The following is a 20,308-nucleotide window of genomic DNA, read 5'->3' as shown; positions in this document are numbered from 1 at the left end:
GCTGACATGGTAAAATTTAGACCATTAAATCATTAAAGAGTGGTTAGGATTTAATGAACTCTATTTTGTAGAGTACCCTAAGAACTCTAGAGGATCTGAATCCCACTTTAAATCCCATTACACCTTCTTCTTCTTTTTTTCAAACGAAGTTTCAAGTTAGTTTAGATACTGTTATCAGAATTTTTTTTTCCATTTAACTTTAATTTTCTAAAAATATAGTTAGTTGTCCTGTTGAAAAACAAAGTGGGAAACTGACATTTCGAGTTTCAAAAACTCGAGATTAATGGTAGAACTCAAGTTTTTAAAACTCGAGACCCAAGTGGTGGAAGCCGACGTGGAAAAAATTCCACGTGGAACTCGAGTTTCGGAACTCGAGTTCCACCATTTTTCCCTTTCAGATCATACTTCGTCTTTCTCGCGTTCTTCTGAGTTAGACCCATCGTTCTTCTTTGTGCAGATCGTCCAATCGGCTCCAGAGGTTTCTTCATCTTCTTGGGTTTCTTCATCATCTTCGTTCTGTTCTTCTTTTGTTCTTGTTGTTTAATTTTTGATCGGTTCGGGCTTCATCTTCTTCGTTCTGGGTTTTTCTTCATCTTAGTTCTGGGTTTCTCTCTTCTTCATTGTTCTGGGTGTGTTTTCTTCATCTTCGTTCTGGGTTTCTCTCTTCTTCATCGTTCTGGGTGTGGTTTCTCTCTTCTTCAAAGTTCTACTACTGGGTTTGCAGTTCGTCCCTTTGTGGAACTCGAGTCTTACATACTTGATTTCCACGTTTTCCACTGAAAAAATCGAGTCTATAAGACTCGTTTTTGATTTGGTTGAACTCGAGTCTCTTAGACTCGAGATCTATGTGGCATTTCTTGACATTCTGTCCAAGTCATCAGTACAAATCGAGTCTCTAGGACTCGAGTTTTAAAATAGAACTCGAGTTTCTAAAACTCGAGATGCTAGTTTGTTAATACGTTTCAAACGTGTGTTAACTTACTATATTGCCCTCCCTCACTATGCTAGTCTAAAAATTCCCCCCTGTTATCAAAAAAAAGTTAAGTTTAGATACTATTTTCAGCCAAAAGAAGCATTTCGATTTTTCTCTTTTTCTCTTTTCACACTAAAATGCATATTACTGGTATTAGGCAAAAAAAATATATGCAAATTAGAGTTTTATTCACATCAAATAAGCTAAAGCAATCAAATTTGCCTAATGAATCCCAACAAGACAATAACACTCACATCCGCTTATATAACCATTAAGTAAATTAAAATATTGCCACCATTAAGAAAACATTGTATTGTCAAAAAAAAAAAATTAAGAAGACATTGTAACGTATGTGGTGCAAGACAACCTAAGCTTCCCACTTAGATTAGTTCTACCGTAGAACCTTAGGCTTCCCATCTAAGGTGTTTGGAATCACCATCAAACAAAATACTATGCAATCTCTGCAATAATCTCAATAATAATAATAATAATAATAATAATAATAATAATAATAATAATAATAATAATAATAATAATAATAATGATAATAGTCTGTAAAAATACAAAAGGAACCATCTAGAGCTTTATATACAGCTTCCAGGAATCACAATGACAAAGATAAATTCTCCTAAACAATCTCAAATACTAATACGATAATCCTAACAATCTCAAATACTAATCCAATACTAAAAATAAATACAAATAAAGATAACATAAATAATAAAGATAATCTCCACAAATATGCTATCATGTGGTGTCCGCACCAACTCCCCTGGGGTGGGAGAAACTCGACCCCGTCGAGTAAAGCTCATAAGGATCAAGTGTCATCAGAATAAACTCAATCAAGCCACAAGCTCACAGGGTCAGCATGGCGCCTCCGTCGACGCTCATATGTGCGGGTGATAGGAGGTAGAGATGAGGTGGTAGCAAGTGTATCCAAGTAAGCCTCCAAAAGAGCGGGATCAAGCTGTTGCAACTTCTCTCTGGTGATCCATGTACAATCAGAATCAGGTCCTTCTCGCCAGCGAACCAAGAAGCGCTAAACTGTTCCATCCCTAGTGCCCTAGTGAAAAGAGACTGATCATCCAAATGTGCCTTTTGGAAATAAGATGGTGTAAGGCTAGGGACAGGTTTAGCCAAAAAAGAAAAGGGTGGATCATCAAAAGGGTCATAAAGAATAACTGTTGGACCTTTAAAAGCAATTAAATCAGCAATATTAAAAGTAGAACTTGATAATGCAAGGAAAATCAGTAGGCCGGATGCTTCAGGCTTCAAAAGGCTAGCGGTTGATTGGAAGGCCTGAAAAAAGAACACATCATCAAAGGTGACCAGGGTGGACCGGTCAAGGACCCTCCAATGCCAAAGTTAGTTTCTTTCTCAAATTCTAGAATTTCAACTTTTCAAAATACTTACCTTTACTTGATGTGAATGAGTGTTTATATAGTGTGGTCTTGGAGTGGTTACTTGCCTCCTAACTTCCCCTACAAATGAGGAAATCAGAGGGTTTAAGGTTAACCTCCATAATCGCTATAGGAGTTAGAATATTCTATCTCCTATAACTTTCATGGAAGTTAAGTATTGCGGAGGAAGTTATAACGATGAATCAAGACTTAAATCATGCCTCTGGATAGTAACATGTGGTCCGATTTAGCTCTTGTAAATAAATTTCTGGAATTATTCCCAAGTGTCAAAGCTCGTCCAAGGGTTTTCCTTATGGACAACCCACATGCCTATGGACAACCGTCCTGACATGGGAAGCCATTTTAGCCTTCTTGACCTGGACGACCCCTATGGACGAGTTGGAATTCATTTCATTTTGGTTCACCATCAGTTGCCCCCTTGTCTAAAGGTCGTCCAAAGCATTGTTGGATTTACTGTTGTCTTTCAGACGTCTCTTTTTTTTTGTTATTATAATAGTAGTTTTAATGTATTGCCACGTGTCATGACCTCATTGGTGACTAGTCACGTCGGTCTGCATTTTCGAGGAATATGCCATGTGTTGTTCTCTGGTTGGTTGCGTCGTTTCAGATGCCAAATTTCACTGCCTATAAATAGTGGAATTCCTCTCCTACCCTTCACATTTTTAAAATTTTCTCCCTTGACATTCGTCGTCTAAAGCCTCATCTAGAAATGTTTTTGCATCTTTAGTTTCCCTTCGTCTAAAGCAAGGTATTTTCTTAATACTCGTCTTTAGGTTTTCCTTAAATTTTATTCGAAATGTCTGAAATTGTCCTCTCTTCTTCTAGTAATAGTGTTGATAAGGAGATAGACGAGTATCACGATTCAACTAGCTACAGTGGCTCCAGTAGTGTTAGTAATAGTAGTAGTAGGGGAAACACCACGGACAAGGAATACACCTCTGGGGTTCCTTTAGAGGTCCTTCAGGAACAGCTTAGGACAAGGGTAGCGTCTAGGTCTGAGGCTGGTCCTTCAAGGGCTCCTTCGTCCACTTCTCTGGATGAGGTTGAGACAATATATAGTTGTGATGTGGGAGTCCACTCTAGGACGGATAAGAAGAGGTTAGCATCCCTTAGGAGCTGGTACCAAATTCCAAACGATTTGAACCTTAGGTTAGCATTCGTGAGGAATGGTGTTGCCAGCCTCGTTTTAGTGTAGGTGTTTATAAGGCTTACCTTTTAGGAGGTCTTAGGTTGCCTCTTAACATTTTGGCTAGGGTGTTACTCACTAGGTTAGGTTTAGAGTTGTGTCAGTTTAACCCTAATGCGTGGAGACTAGTCGTCTCTATGCAAATTTTGTGGAGAGAGATGTTTGAATGAGATCGTCCTCTCACTGTGGACGAATTCCTATATTGTTACAAACCCTCTAAAATTAACCTATCCCTTGGCTTTTATCAATTTACAGCCAGAGGGAAAGATTGTAGATTAATAAAGTCTCTTGTTACGTCAGATAGGAACTGGAAGACAGGGTTTTTCTTCGTCTCTGGTTTTTAGGCAGGACACCCTGTTGAGGTTCGCAAGGATCCATTTGCCCCGTATACTGAAGAACTAAGGAACCATCGTCCTGAAGGTATGCCTATTATCATTATTTTATTATTTTTACTATACATGTTTTATAATTGTCTAACCATTTTCTTGGTTTTCTTTTTCCTACAGGTGTTAGACGACTGTCTTTAAGTAAGTTTTATGTTGGACGTATCCAGAAGGCTCGTCTACACCCTGGGGACTTGGTCCTGAGCCCTCTCTTAAGGCTATAGCCCACGAACTTACAGTCTATAGACGTAAGTTTTTACTTAGAAAAAATTTATTTTGATATCATCTTTTTAAATGATTCTAACATTTTCCTTTTTCTTTTCAGGGATGGCTACTTTGAAAGAAAATGAGGGAAAAGAAGTAGTGGACAAGGTCACCAAGCCAGAAGCTCAGTCTCAGCCTCGTCTGTCTGTTAGAGACAAAAGGAAGAGCTTGTCCAAGACGCTCAACTTAGGAAACCTCCCCAGTCATCGAAGGCATAAGAATGCAAAGCATGGGTCGTCCAGGCCTGAAGTTATCAAGCCAGGTACCGTCCTTCCTACCTCCCAAGTGCCATCCATCCAAGTTCTTGATGTGGACGCGCCTGGTCCTACTGGTATTACCCCGTCCAAGACCACTACTCCTGCCTCATCTCAGCCTTCTCCAAGAGTTCCCATGAACATTATTGAGAATGAGGACTTGACCTGGGAGAGGTTTGAAAAGTCTGTAACTGAAGAGGACGTAGCAGCATGCTATAACATGTCCTTGAAAGAGTTTGAACGCTCTGTTGTTCATGACCTCTTCAAGGTGTGTAACCTTACCTTTACCTTGTCCTGTCATTCTATTATTGTTATTATTATTATTTTATTTTTTAATAGGACTTTTAACCATTTGCATAGGTAATGTCCAAGTTCATCGCGGTGTCCAGGTAGGTCACAAAGATAGACAAGGAGAGAGCCAAGCTTGAGACGAGGCTCCAGCAAGTCAAGGAAGATTGTAGAGGCTGGGTTGAAGCAGCAGGCAAGGCTAAGGATGAGGTTAAGGGGCTAAAGAATCTCATCAATGAGCTCAAGGCTGACATTGTTAAGAAGGATACTCGTCTTGATCATTTTCAAAAGAGGAATGACGAGCTAAGTACCCTCCTCAAGGATGCCAAAAAGGTTGCTGTAGAGGAGTTCAAATCTTCCAGCCAGTTCACTGACCTCTTGGACATGAACTATGCTGCTGGCTTCGAAAATTTTTGCATGGACGCTATTGAGCACTTCCTTGAAGTTGATTTTAGCTCCATCAAACTTCAACTTGGTGGCGCTGCCAACTCCCTCCTCCAGGCGAGTTCTGAAGACGTCAACATTAAAGATAATGCCTCCACATAGCCAACCCAAAACTGGAGAGGACCCCTCAGGAAAAGCATAAAACTTTGATCAGTTTACTTTTCTCTTTTTCTTTTTCTTTTTTTCAAGTAGGAGGTTCGCTGTTTTGGACCATTTGAATTTATTCAAGTACATTTGTCTCGTCTATCGTCTTTGTGACGAGCTTTCAAACAATTGCCTTCTAGGCTTTAACTCACAAGGGTTTTTGGGTGGTGGTCGTCTACCCTTTCTTAAACTTCATGAATGAATGTTTATTTTCATTGCTTTACTTGCTATTAAACATGTTATTGCTTGGACGAGTTTATATTTTGTTTACACCATCCATGTTATACTGGTTTTTTAGTGGTTCGTCCACTCGTGGTGTTTTGCTCGTCTATGTTCAAGAATTCCTTCATGTTTAACATGTTTGTCATTCTTTGAATTTTATAAGTACAACTCGTCCTATGAATGGCGTTGCGTTTACTATCTTTATTCGTCTAGAAACTTAGCTAGTTCTTTTCCTTGTCCATAGGCTGGACATTTTACTTTCTTCTTTAAGTACAACACTTCCAGCATTCACTCGTCTATAGATTGGACTGTTTTGGCTGGTTATATTTATCCATGGATTTTAAGTATTCTTATACGCTTGCTTTTTCTCGTCCATTTTTTGACGCATATGCTTAAGGTTTTATCTCGTCCATTGGATGAACATGCATTTTCTCATCCGTAGATTAGACGAGCATGCCTTAAGCTTATTTTTCTTAGCTTTATCCTTATTTCAAGGACAGCTTGTAAACATTATATCCCTGCGTCCAAGGATTTTTCTCGTCTTGGGCCTTAGTCTTCTTGTGGAAGAAATTATGAGAGTTAGATTGCTGTATCACATACATTGGAAACCCAAACTGCATATACATAATATAAAATATCGTCCATAATCAGGACACGCACTTGGAAGCCAGTGCCTTAGGGAATTAAAATACTTATACAGAGACTAAGTACATAACTTCGTCCATCACAAACTTATCTTCGAACGATGCATAAGTTAGAGTCTAATGCACTTTTTAGGGAATTAAAATATAAAACGCGCAGTAGTAGTAATAAACACAGGTAAGGTAAATAAGAAGGAAGCCCTCCAACTTCGTTACAGAGGCTAAGTACATAACTTCATCCATAATGCAACTCGTCCAGGCCGACCTTTCATTGATAGTACCTTCTTAGATACTCGACGTTCCAAGGGTGCTCCAGCTTTCGTCCATCTAGGGCTTCCAAATAATATGATCCCTGCCTTTTGCAATTAATGACCCTATAGGGTCCTTCCCAATTAGGTCCCAGCTTCCCATGAGTTGGGTTTCTTGTTGCTAGAGAGACCATTTTTGGGACGAGGTCCCCAATGTTGAAACGCTTAGGTTTGACTATTGCATCATATTGTCTGGCCATGAGGTTTTTGTACCTTGTTGCCCTTTGCTCCGCGTACATCCTTACTTCATCTATCAAATCAAGGCTGAGACGAAATTGCTTTTCGTTATCTTCATTTTGATACTTCATCACCTTGTGATTTGCCATGTGCACTTCTGCAGGTATCACTGTTTCACTTCCATAGGCTAACTTGAAAGGAGTTTCCCCTGTGGGGGTCCTCACAATTGTCCTATAAGCCTATAGAACACCTGGTAGCTTGTCTGGCCATACTCCCTTTTCCCCCTCAAGTCGAGTCTTGATGATTTTCAATAGGGATTGATTTGCAACTTCTACTTGCCCATTTGCCTGTGGGTGGTAGGGTGAGGAAAAATGATTCCTGATTCCAAGTTGCTCACAAAAGTATCTGAAAGGTGTGTTATTAAATTGTAATCCATTGTCGAACACTAGCACCCTAGGTACCCCAAACCTGCATACAATGCTTTTCCAAACAAAGTTCTTGACATTCTGTTGTGTGATTTTCGCTAAGGGTTCAACTTCCACCCATTTAGTGAAGTAATTAATTCCTACTACCAAAAACTTCATCTGCCTGGTTCCTAGTGGGAAGAGACCTAAGATGTCCAGTTCCCATTCACAAAGGGCCATGGGGCCATCATCGGGGTCAAATACTCCGATTGTTGTCTAGGAACATTGCTAAAGCACTGGCATTGGTCACATACTTTGACATAAGTCTTAGCATCTACTTGAATAGTTGGCCAATAGTAGCCTACATAGACGACCTTATGGACTAGTGCTCTTGCTCCCGAGTGATTTTCACATGCTCCTTCATGAACTTCCCTCAACATATAATTCGACTCATCCAGAGCCAAGCACCTTAAGTGAGGCCAAGAGAAGCCTCGGTTATACAATACCTCATCTATGAGGACATACTTGGCAACTCTGATCCTCAACTTCTTAGCCTCGTCTTTATCTTCTAGAAGCCTTCCATCTTTGAGATAAACTATTATTGGAGTCATCCAATTTCCTTCTCCTTCAATTTGTTGTACCTCAGGAAAATCTATGCTCGGCATATATTGGACTTGGTCACGGTCGTCTATTGCCCTTCTGGTGTAGCTGCTTTTGCCAAAACATCTGCTTCCATGTTCTCCTCCCTCGGGAGTTGAACAAAAATGGCTTCTTTGAATATTTTGACGAGTCGTTTTACCTTGTTGAGGTACTTCTTCATCCGGTCTTCCTTGGCTTCACACATTCCATTCACTTGATTGATGATTAACTGAGAATCTCCTTGGACGACTACTGACTCTGCCCCCATGGACTTAGCCAATTCTAATCCTTTGAGGAGGGCCTCGTATTCGGCTTCATTGTTAGTAGTTTGGTATTGTAGGCAGACCGCGTATTTCAACTTACCTCCTTCCGGGGACTTAAGTATAACTCCAATCCCTCTAGCATATGAAGTGGACAAGCTGTTTACATTGATGACCCACCTCCGAACTCCGTCCCTTTCGTCTAGCTCGTCCTGGCTAGGGGTGAACTCCGCAATGAAATCTGCCAACGCTTATGCTTTTATCTCGCTTCTTGGTTGGTATCTAACATCAAACTCACTAAGTTCTACGGCCCATTGGATTAGTCATCTTGCGGCTTCTAGCTTGTTCATTGCCTTCTTTAGTGAATGATCTGTCAAGACATTGATGACATGAGCCTGAAAGTAATGCCTTAGCTTCCTAGAGGCTGTGACCAAAGCAAAGGCTAGTTTTTCCATCATTGGATATCGCCATTCCGCTCCTCTTAACACTCAGCTTGTATAGTAAATTGGCTTCTATATTTTCCCTTCTTCTCTAATCAATGTCGAGCTCACTGCGCGTAGAGACACCACTAAATACAAATACAATTCTTCACCTGGTATAGACGAGCTTAGCAGAGAAGGAGTAGTGAGGTAAGTCTTGAGGTCTCGGAAGGTCTTCTGGCACTCGTCCGTCCATTCAAATGCCTTTTTTAGAACTTTAAAGAATGACAAACACTTGTAAGTAGCTTTTGAGACAAACCTGTTAAAGGTGGCAACTCGTCTGGTAAGATATTGGACTTCTTTAATATTCCTTGGTGGCTCCATGTTCAGTATTATTTGGATTTTATCGAGATTTGCTTCAATGCCCCTATGTGAAACCATGAACCCAAGAAACTTACCTGACGAAACTCCAAAGGCACACTTGCTTAGATTCAACTTCATGTTATACCAGCTAAGGGTATTAAAGGTCTCCTGAAAGTTTTCTAGATGTTTTTCCTCGTCTAAGCTCTTTACCAGCATATCATCTGCATAAACTTCTACGTTTTGTCCAATTTATGGACGAAACATACGGTTAACCAGCCTTTGATAAGTTGCCTCCACGTTCTTCAAACCGAAGGGCATCACCTTGTAGCAAAACAAGCCTTGGCTGGTGATGAAGGCTGTCTTCTCTTGATCCATCTCATCCATTTTTATTTGGTTGTAGCCTGAAAAAACGTTCGTGAAACTTAGCAATTTATAGCCCTCAGTCGAATTCACCAGCTGGTCAATGTCTGGCAATGGATAGCTATCCTTGGGGCAAGCCCAGTTCAGATCAGTGAAGTCCACGCAACATCCTCCATTTACCATTAGCCTTCTTGACCATTACCACATTTGCCAACCAATCCGGGTAATAAACTTCTCGGATAAATTTTGTCGTGGTTAGCTTCTAGACTTCCTCCTTAATGGCATTGTCTCGTTCAGGAGTGAAAATTCTTTTCTTCTAACATAATAGCTTAGAAGAAGGATACACGTTTTGACGATGGGTAATGACACTTGGGTCAATACCTGGCATGTCCTCATGGCTCCATGCTAATATATCAAGGCTCTTCTTTGAAAATTGCATCAGATCTGCTTCGCTTTCTTTTCCATGCTCGTCCTAACTCTAGTAAACTTCTCAGGGTTACCCTCGTCCAAGGGAACATCTTCCAGCACCTCCGTGGACTCCATAGTGACCCTTCCCTCATCTATGTTCATCGTCTGTACGTGCTTGTCCATAGCCAACATGGCTAGATAGCACTCTCCGGTGGCTAGTTGGTCTCCTTCCACTTGACCCACCCCATACTTAGTTAGGAACTTAACAGACAAGTGGTAGGTAGATGTTACTGTCTTCCAACTATTTAAAGTCGGTCTTCCAATGATAGTGTTGTACGACGAAAAACAGTCAACAACAAGGAAGTTTACTTCTTTAGTTATCTGTTGGGGATATGCTCCTACCACCACAGGTAACGTAATGGTACCCACGGGTTGTACTTTCATCCCTTCAAACCCTACCAAGAGCGAGTTTACTAGACAAAGCTGATCTCTTCCAAGCTTTATTTGTTAGAAGGCGAGGTAATACAAGATGTCCGCTGAACTCCCATTGTCTACCAATACCCTTCTAATCGTATAGTCAGCAATGAGTAAGGTGATGACGATCGCGTTGTCATGTGGGTGGTGGGCTCTTTCAGCATCCTCATATGTGAACGTGATGGCTTGCTCGTCCATTCCTCTCGTCCTTGGAGATCGTCTAGGTAGTTGGACATTTTAGACCACCTTTAGGTAAGTCTTTCTTGACTTGGAAGATTGCCCCATCGAAGTTCCTCCTATAATAATTCTTATTTCTCTAAGTGGGGGTCATGACAACTCTTCTACCTTTGTCTTCAACTTCTCGTCCTTGTTATCTCGTTCAAGAAAATTTCTCAATTTTTCTTGTCTGATGAGATTCTCTATCTGCTGCTTCAAGTCAAAACACTCATCTGTGTCATGCCCATGGTCTTTATGGAAGCGACAATACTTGTTCCTATTGCATTTGTTGAGATCTCCTTTCATTTTCTTTGGCCACTTCAAGGATAGGTCATCCTTGATTTGCATAAGCACTTGTTCAAGTGGCATATTCAAGGGCGTGTAATGCTAACTCCTTGCTGAAGAACTTGCCTTTTTGTTATCTCTGTCCTTTTTCTCTCCTGCCCAAGCCTTTTTTAGACGAGGACCTCACTTAGGATGGCACGAGAGATCTGCTTCCATGCGCTCTACTTTCTTCCTCTTCTTGGCTATGATTGCATCCTCCGCATTCATGAAGTTTTGGGCTGAATGGACAAGTTCAACCATGGTTTGTGGCTTTTGCTCATAAAGCTTATGAATGAATAAATCGAAGTTAACTCCATTATGGAAGCTGCCAATAACAACTTGTCATCCATCTCATCCACCGTCATGGCTTCCTTGTTAAACCGGGTGATGAAGGACCGCAAGCTTTCATTTTTCCCTTACTCTATGGTTAACAGGCTGGACGAGGAACGCTTGTGCCGTTGTCCTCCGATAAAATTGTTGACAAACAACTTACTCAATTCTTCTAATGAGCACACAATGTTTGGAAGTATCTTGCTGAACCATACTTGCGCTGGCCCCTTGAGGGTGGTAGGGAAAGCCCCATACATAATCTCGTCTAGAACCCCCTAGTGGTGCATGGTAGTCTTGAAGGTGGCGATATGATCACACGGGTCGCTCATTCTATCATATGAATCCAAGGAAGGCATCTTGAACTTTGGAGGTAAGGGGTGACTGTTGATGGAAGCGGTGAAAGGGGAGTCTATTTGATGAACTAAATCATCCACAGGATTTGCCCTTCTCATGTTTTCCTTCATCTCGTCCATAGCCTTCCTCATTTGGTCTATCTCCCTCTCCAAGTGCAGCACCCTTCTTGAACTGGTACCCTTTGACTGATTCTCAGGCTCAGCATTTTCTCCTCTACCTTCTTGACTCTAGGCTTGCCCTTCCACATGTCTTTCATGGTGTTGCCTCCTTAGACTAATCTCCCTAGTCAACTCTTGATTCTTACGGGTTAATTCCCCCATGGCGATTGTCATGGACTGTGTGTGTTGGATGGAAGGCAGTTGCATAATAGGTGTTGACTGACGATCACGGTGGGGATTACTAGAGGCATCCCTACTCTCTTTAGTGGCCTAGGCTAGTGGCCATTGACCTTGTCCGAACCATACAACCTTTTGTCAAGGAAAGTTAAATTGCAAAACACAATCATTAGAACCTCCCCACAGATGGCACCAACTGATGATGCAAGGACCAGGGTGGACCGGTCAAGGACCCTCCGATGCCAAAGTTAGTTTCTTTCTCTAATTCTAGAATTCCAACTTTTCAGGAGTTATCAAAAAACTTACCTTCACTTGATGTGAATGAGTGTTTATATAGTGTGGTCTTGGAATGGTTACTTGCCTCATAACTTTCCCTACAAATGAGGAAGTCAGAAGGTTTAAGGTTAACCTCCATAACTGCTATAAGAGTTAGAATATTTTATCTCCTATAACTGTCATAGAAGTTAAGTATTGTGGAGGAAGTTATAACGATGAATCAGGACTTAAATCATGCGTCAAGATAGTAACACGTGGTCTGATTTAGCTCTTGTAATAAATTTCTAGAATTATTCCCAAGTGTCATAGCTCATCCAAGGGTTTTCCTTATGGACGATCGACATGCCTATGGACGACCGTCCTGACATGGGATGCCATTTTAGCCTTCTTGACTTGGACGGCCCCTATGGACCAGCCGAAGTTCATTTTCCTTTTGGTTCACCATCAAAACTAATACCATAACCTAAAGGTATATCAATCACATAAGCATTAGATCCAAGTTTCTTTAATACCTTGAATGGGCCAGCACTGCGAGCCTGCAGTTTCTTAACGGTTCCCGAAGGATACTGCTCAGGCCTGATACGAATCATAACATAATCTCCTACATCAAAGTCTAAATGATGTCGATGTAAATCAGCCTAAGTCTTATACTTAAGATTACTAGCATGAATTCGTTTGTTGATCTCTTTATGTAGCTCATGCATGTGACTAGCAAACTCTACTATAGACACGGAAACCCTATCATGTGAAGACATTGGGAGAAAGTCTAAAGGTCTCATAGGTGTATAACCATGAACAACTTCAAATGGACTCATACCTATGGACCTATTGACTGAGTTATTGTATGCAAATTGGGCTACAGGGAGTATAGATTCCCAATTCTTACCATTCTCGCCTATGATACACCTCAAAATATTTCCTAGACTCCTATTTACAACCTCAATTTGACCATCAGTTTGAGGATGGTATGTTGTGGAGAATTTCAACTTTGTTCCTTTCATGTGCCAAAGGGTCTTCCAAAAATAGCTCATGAATTTAGCATCCCTATCTGACACAATTATTTTAGGTAATCCATACAACTTAACAATCTCATCAAAGAAAATCTTGGCTACCTTGGATGCATTAAATGTCTTAGGGCATGGAAGAAAGTGAGCCATCTTAGAAAATCGATCTACCACTACAAGAATGGAATCAAACTTCCTAAGGGTAGGAGGGGAGACCTAGTATAAAGTCCATGCTAATATCCTTTCAAGGACGATGTGGAACTGGTAGAGGAGTGCAAAGGCCAGTATTTTGCTTGCAATGCTTAGCTAGTTGACATTGACCAATTATCTTGGCAACATCTCTCTTAAGACTTAGCCAATAGAACTGTCTCTCTACCTCTTCGATTGTCTTATCACGTCCAAAATGTCCTAAAAGTCCTCCCGCTTGCACTTCCTAAACCAAAAAGACTTTAACTTTTGTGCAGGGGATACAAAGCTTATTAGCTTTAAACAAGTAGCCATCTCAGAGGATAAAATCATCAACAACCTGAAGATGCTTAGTCCTAAGTGTAGTGTACACTTCTCCAAAATCTGGACAAGATTCATACTCCTCTTGCAACTTCTCAAACCTTACAACTTTTGTGCTCATCATAGAAAGTAAGGTGACTCGACGACTCAAAGTGTCAGCTACCTTATTCTCAACACCAGATTTATGTCTCAAAACAAAAAAGAATCTTTGCAAATACTCAACCTAAAGGACATGTCGAGCATTTAATTTCTTTTGGGAGTTGATGTGGCGGAGAGCGTCTTGATCAGAATAAATGACAAACTCATGGGGTGTCAAATAATGGCTATAATATCTTAAAGCCTGTACCACAGCATAGAGTTCTTTGTCATATGTTGAATACTTCTTAGCCTCATTTAATTTCTTACTAAAGTAAGTTATAAGGTGACAATCTTGGCTAAGAACTCCTCCTATGCCTACACCAGATGCATCACATTCCACTTCAAAGACCTTATCAAAGTTTGGTAGGTGCATCACCAGTGCTTCTGTCATCTTCTTCTTAATTTCTTGAAATGCTTTACTAGCAGCATTTGACCATTAGAATTCGCCTTACTTCATACAATCAGTGATTGTAGCCATGATTGTACTAAACCCACATATGAAGCGGTGATAGAAAGTTGCAAGCCCATGAAAACTGCGAACCTCATGAATGTTCTTGGGTTCGGGCTAATCCACTATGGCTTTGACTTTTTGTGGGTTAGTAGAAACTCCTTTAGAGACCATAAAACCTAGGAAATGACACGATCAGTGAAGAAAGAGCAATTCTTTAGGTTAGCATACAAGTTTTCTCTTCTCAAAGTGGAACAAACTTGTTTAAGATGGTCCAAATGTTGCTCCTTTGATTTACTATAAATAAGGATGTCATCAAAGTACACTACCACAAATTTACCCATGAAAGGCCTTAGTACTTGTGTCATCATTCTCATAAAAGTACTATAAGCAGTTGATAAACTAAATGGCATCACAAGCCACTCATATAAACCATCCTTTGTCTTAAAAGCATTCTTCCATTCATCACTTGGGCCGATCCTAATCTGGTGGTATCCACCTTTCAAATCAATTTTTGAAAAGATTGTGGCTCCTGACATCATATCAAACATATCATCTAACCTAAGGATAAGAAAACGATACTCACAGTAATCTTATTGATTACGTGACTATCCACACACATTCTATAATGGGGCAAATTTGCCCCATTATAGAATAAGCCCTCCTCAACTTGTCTAGCCATCTCATCATGTTAAGGAGGGCTCATTCTATAATGGGGCAAATTTGGAAGTGCTGCTCCTGAGACAAGATCTATGGCGTGTTGAATATCACGCATAGGGGGCAACTGATTTGGGAGCTCCTTAGGAAAACATCTTGAACTCTTAAAGCACTAACCGTACTTCTTTTCTTAGTTCTTCAAAGCTATCTAGTGCAGCTTCCTTAACAACCAAAGCAAAGATGATGGAGTCTTGATTAACAGCTCTTTCAAGTTCTTTTGGACTGATGAGGTTCATACTTTGCCTTTTGGGCCCTTCTTTAGCCTTACTTGCACTAACAAACTTAGTTTTGACTGGGTTAAGCTTAATCCTTTGTCCATTGTGCATAAAAGAACAAGAGTTTGAGCGACCATAAAGAGTGACATCTAAATCATAGAGCCATGGTTGTCCCAAAATATGTGTCCTACATCCATTGGAATCACATCACATGAAATATGAGCCTTGTATAAGAGGATATGAATAGGAACAAGACACCTTTCCTTGATGGTGATAGATGAATCATCTACCCAAGAAACCTTATAGGGTTTAGGATGGGTAACTAACTTCAAACTTAAGAGAGAGACAAGTTTAGAAGAAACTACATTAATGCAACTTCCACTGTCAATGATAACCTTGCAATTTATGGTTCCACACTTGACAAAGGTTTGGAAGATAGTATTTCTTTTCCAATCATCACTTTCTTTGGACTGTGCTAGAGTACATCTTATAACACTCATTACAAGAGTATCAAGACTATCCTCACTAAGATTATCAAAAGATGGTAGGGTTCTAATGCAAGCTAATTGGGTGGAATCATCCTCTCTTATTTCTACAATGTCTTCAATGTTAGGCTCATAGACTACTTCTATCTTTTCCTCTTCATCCAATTCTTCAATCAACAAAGTCTTATTAGGACATTGGGTAGCCATATGACCAAAGCCTTGACACTTAAAACACTGGATTCTAGAATTGGGCCTAAATGTCTCTCTAACCACACTCTTCCCTTTGTCTTCTGGGCGCAAGGGCCTATTGATGGGATTGGGTCTATTCTGAGGACCTTGTTGGTATCTACCTTAATGATTGTCTTCTATGTGCAAGGGCCTATTGTTGGGATAAGGCCTATTTTGGGCACCTTGGAGGTACCTACCTTAGGGATCTTCAAAATTGTTGTGTGGCAACATACGATTGTCAAATCTCCTTCCACCTTGGGGCCTAGGGATCAGCTCTAAATCTTGCACTAAAGTATAAGCATCATCAAGAGCTAAATCTTGCACTAAAGTATAAGCATCATCAAGAGTTGAGATCTGTAGGGCCACCAATTCTCTTTGAAGATCATAATTGAGACCTTTCCTAAATCTACTCAAGGTAATTGGCTTATCTTTTGTTGCATTGCTGCGTATCCTATACTCTTCAAATTATTCTACGTACTTAATAGCAAACCTATTGTCTTGTCTCAAATCATGCCATTGATCCAACAAGTTGCCTTGATGAGAGATACTAGGAAGTACTTTTCATTGAGCTTTGCTTTCATTTCTTCCCAAAGAGTTATGGGTGGTTGGCAGGTCTTACGGGGGTGCTTGACAACACTCTCCCAATGGAGTTTTGCTCATCCTACAAGTTTCATTTTGGCAAACCTAACCTTTCTGTCCTCAGACAATTCATACCACTTAAAAAAATGCTCCATCTCTCACACCCAATCGTTGTAGACCTGAGGGTTCCTAACACCATCGAAGGTAGGGGCCTCTACTTTGATATACTTTGCTGAGTTGTCTTCATTGTCTCTATGGTCTTGCCTAGGACGAGGGCCATGTCTATTATTATTTCTTCTATTATGTGCATAATCCTTGTCATACCTAGCCTCTAAGTGGCCTAGACGGGCAGTAAACTCTGCAATGGCTTGTCTTAATTCATCTTGGGGAGGAGGATCCATGTTCAGACGGGATTGGGGATTAGAGTGGGATTCAGAACTAGACTCTGATTTGGAATTAGACTGTTCTTCAAAACTAGTTACTAGACGACCACTACGCAAATGCATGCAAAGAGATCAACAAACTAATTCTAGCAAGTAAATAGTAAGGATAAAACTCAAGTTAAATTATATGTGAAAAGAAGTCATGAATTCCATAGGTTGTTGCATTCAAGCAGTACTAGCTTCAACAAGAATTAAATTAAAAGGACCTAATTGTTGCAATGTGATTAGGCTAGTGCAACGACTAATACTGAGAATTAACTACTTTAAAGGATTTTTTTGTGTTTTATAATTTTTTTTGTGGCGGCTAAAAGAAAATAAACTAGCAGTTAAAATAACAAAGTCATGTGAAAGTTTAAGTAGAACAAAGGGTAAAGGCAGTAGCATGTTACTGAAGGTAAAGTTGAGGCACATAGTAGACATATTGATATTAAATTTGAAAGTGCATTTCAATTCATTAAGATAGGAAAGTCCACACCTTGGTTGGGCTGACTTAACAACCAGGGCCTCACTAGACAGTGGGTCACGCTACCAACAATGGGAAGTTGAGCTTGTGGTTCCTCACATGTAGTGGCACTAGAACCTTCTTAAGACTTCTGCTTTGACCTGACTTTTTTTTTTTTTTTTTGGAAATACAATAAAGAAAGAACTAGAATATAAAACTAAAATCTGCCAATACACAGTAGCACTTCAAACATTAAACAAGACCGAAACTAAAGAAGCTAGAAACAGGGGAAACTAAAAGAGAAAAGAAGCTGTGGAGCAATCACGAAACGTCACTGGAGTCGACGGTGGAGAGGCGGCATGGGCTCGTCGACAATGACTGTCAACGGCACTCGAAGGTGGAGATTGGAGCTGGTGAGTCAGATTGTAGTGATGGAACCCATGAAGCGTGATGCGGCATGGTGGGAGCGGTGTGACGGCGTGTCAGCATGGGTGGATCTCAGCAGCATGATTCCAGTAGTGACATCAACGGCTACTTGTTGCCTTTCAAACTCTTCTGTCTCTAATCTGATGGATTGAAGATGTGAATCTGAATTTTTTTTTTTTGGTGGGATTTATATTCCCTGTTCTGAGCAGGTGGTCCTAAAGTCGGGCACGAATGGGGTCACAGGCTTTGAGGGAGTAGTGGGTTTCTTTATTGGTTTTGGGATGAAGAATTAGTGTGACTAGAGGGGATATATGGTACGGATTGGTTCTGGCTCTGGTTTGCAGATCTTGTGAGGTAAGAAATTGGATTGCTTTGGTTTGCGAATCTCGTGGGGTAAGTATTTGAGTAATGGCAAGTCTGGCGGTTGATTTGTTTTCTTATGGTGGGTGTGGGTTGTCAGATGTGAGTTTGGGTTACTGAAAGGGGTGATCGAGTTGGGCTCTAATACCAAGTTGATGCAAGACAACCTAGGCTTCCCACCAAGATTAGTCCTACCGTAGAACCTTAGGCTTCCCACTTAAAGTGTTTGGAATCACCACCAAACAAAATACTATGCAATCTCTGCAATAATCTCAATAATAATAATAACAATAACAATCTGAAAAAATACAAAAAGAACCATCTAGAGCTTTATATACAGCTTCTAGGAATCACAATGACAAACATAAACTCTCCTAAACAAATCCTAAACAATCTCAAATACTAATCCAATACTAAAGATAAACCCAAATAAAGATAACATAAATAATAAAGATAATCTCCACAGATGTACTATCATGTGGTGTCCGCACCATTATGTAAATGGTTTTTTTGTTTATTCTTTCTCTCACCAAAGTATATCAACTTAATCTACTTTTGGATTCTCAAAAAAACAAACCTTAATCCACCTTTGTCTCCATTTGTTGGGCATTGTGTGGAATTAATAAATAAATAAAAAAGAAATCATATTTCAATATAATAGAGAATTATGTATATAAATATTTTCAAAGTAGTTAGCCAAACAAAAAAATGAAAGTTGCTATTGTATATTAGAGGGGAAAAAAAATTAGATCTGTTGTTTTGCAATTTTTTTTTAAGTGAAATTTTGAGATAAATTAATGTAAATGCTCTTCTATGTCATTTTTTAATTAATATATTATTTTATGTTGTTTATATATCCATTATTGATGTTGTCCTTGCCGCGTGTGATATTTAGTCAATGGATTAGAATAATATCTTTCAATGGTTTGGGAAATTTTTTATTTTTATCTTTAATTGTATGAAAATTTTTTCTTAAAATCTATTTAGATAAATCTCTTCTAAATCTAACTTATTGTTATAATACGATTCATAAAACTATCAACATTTATTAATGCTCCATATGTTTTGCGTAAAACTTTTTCAAATGTAAAATATTTTACATGCAAAATATATTCAGGAAAATATTTGCATTTTACGGTGTTTGGTTGTGTATATGAAAATGTAGTGGTTCCGATGTTTGTTTTGAGGTAAAATTAACAAAAAAAAAAAAATCCTATTTCCCAAAATACAAAACCCACCAAATGCATGCACAACTGCACACCACCACTGACCACCCAAATTCAAAAAAGAAAACAAAATTCCACTTTGAACACACACATGCGCGTGCCAGACCAATCGAAGTAATCAAACTCCAAAGCGCCAGTCAAGACAGAGGCAAATCTAGAAAGTCCACCACCGAATTCGCCATAACCACCACAAATGACAAAACGAGCGACCGACAAACTTAGATCCGGGAAGAAAAAAAAAAAAACCTAAAAATCTGAGCATAAAACCATGAATCTAAATCAAAAACTCGAAAACCCTCAAATCTAAAAACCTAGGTTAGAACTTGAGAAGCTATTTGGTGAGAGAGAGGTGGGTGGCATTTTCATTTGTGACATGAAACTTAGATCCGATGGGTGGCTTTTACGTTTGGATCGGACTGGAGTTGGGTTGCAAACCTGAGAACCAATTTGAGGATTGATGATAGTGGAGCTGTGATGAGTGACACCAACAATGGTGGATCCAGTGATGAGTGGCTTGATGGAGAGTGGCTGGTCTAGTTTTGTAGGAAAGGAGCTGAGAGTGAGCTTTAGGCAAGAATAATTGAGAGTCATAATGTGAGCAAGTGTAAAATGTTTTACCGATTTTTTAAGTGTAAAACATTTTACAAGTTTTTGCATTGAATTTGAAAGTTGACTAAAAATATTTTACATTTTACTAAATATTTTACTACAAAACAAAGATGGTAAAATGTGTAAAATATTTTACTTCAAAACAAATGGAGTGTTATAATGAGAGATGTTTTATCAACATATATCAACGTAAAAAACTATCTTTTTATCTATAATTTAATAGTTATGATGAAAGATGTTGAAAATATTTTAGTGAATAAACAAGTTTTGATACAATAAATAATAACTCAAATAATTTTCAAGAAGATAAAATAAAAAGAAGTTTAGAATGATTTCACAAAGCTATAGAATCATACTGCGAAAACGTTGAACTTAAAGGTTGATTCGTATCACCCGGAGTAAAACTCGTTGCGATTGGTTTTCATGACCAAACAACCCCTCAAAATTAGACTATAGTGTCAACCTTCTTGATGGACGCACTTCCATCCACGGAGATTCAAGAACAACCTTCTAATACCTTAAAATAAGTATAAATTGTAGAAAAGAATATGTGAGAGAGAAAGAGAAAAAATTTGTGTATTTGTAAATATAGAGTAGCAAAAAGACTAATGAGA

This window comes from Castanea sativa, chromosome 11, assembly GCF_040712315.1.
Source record: "Castanea sativa cultivar Marrone di Chiusa Pesio chromosome 11, ASM4071231v1".
In the NCBI taxonomy this organism is placed as follows: Eukaryota; Viridiplantae; Streptophyta; class Magnoliopsida; order Fagales; family Fagaceae; genus Castanea; species Castanea sativa.
This window is presented reverse-complemented; position numbering follows the sequence as displayed.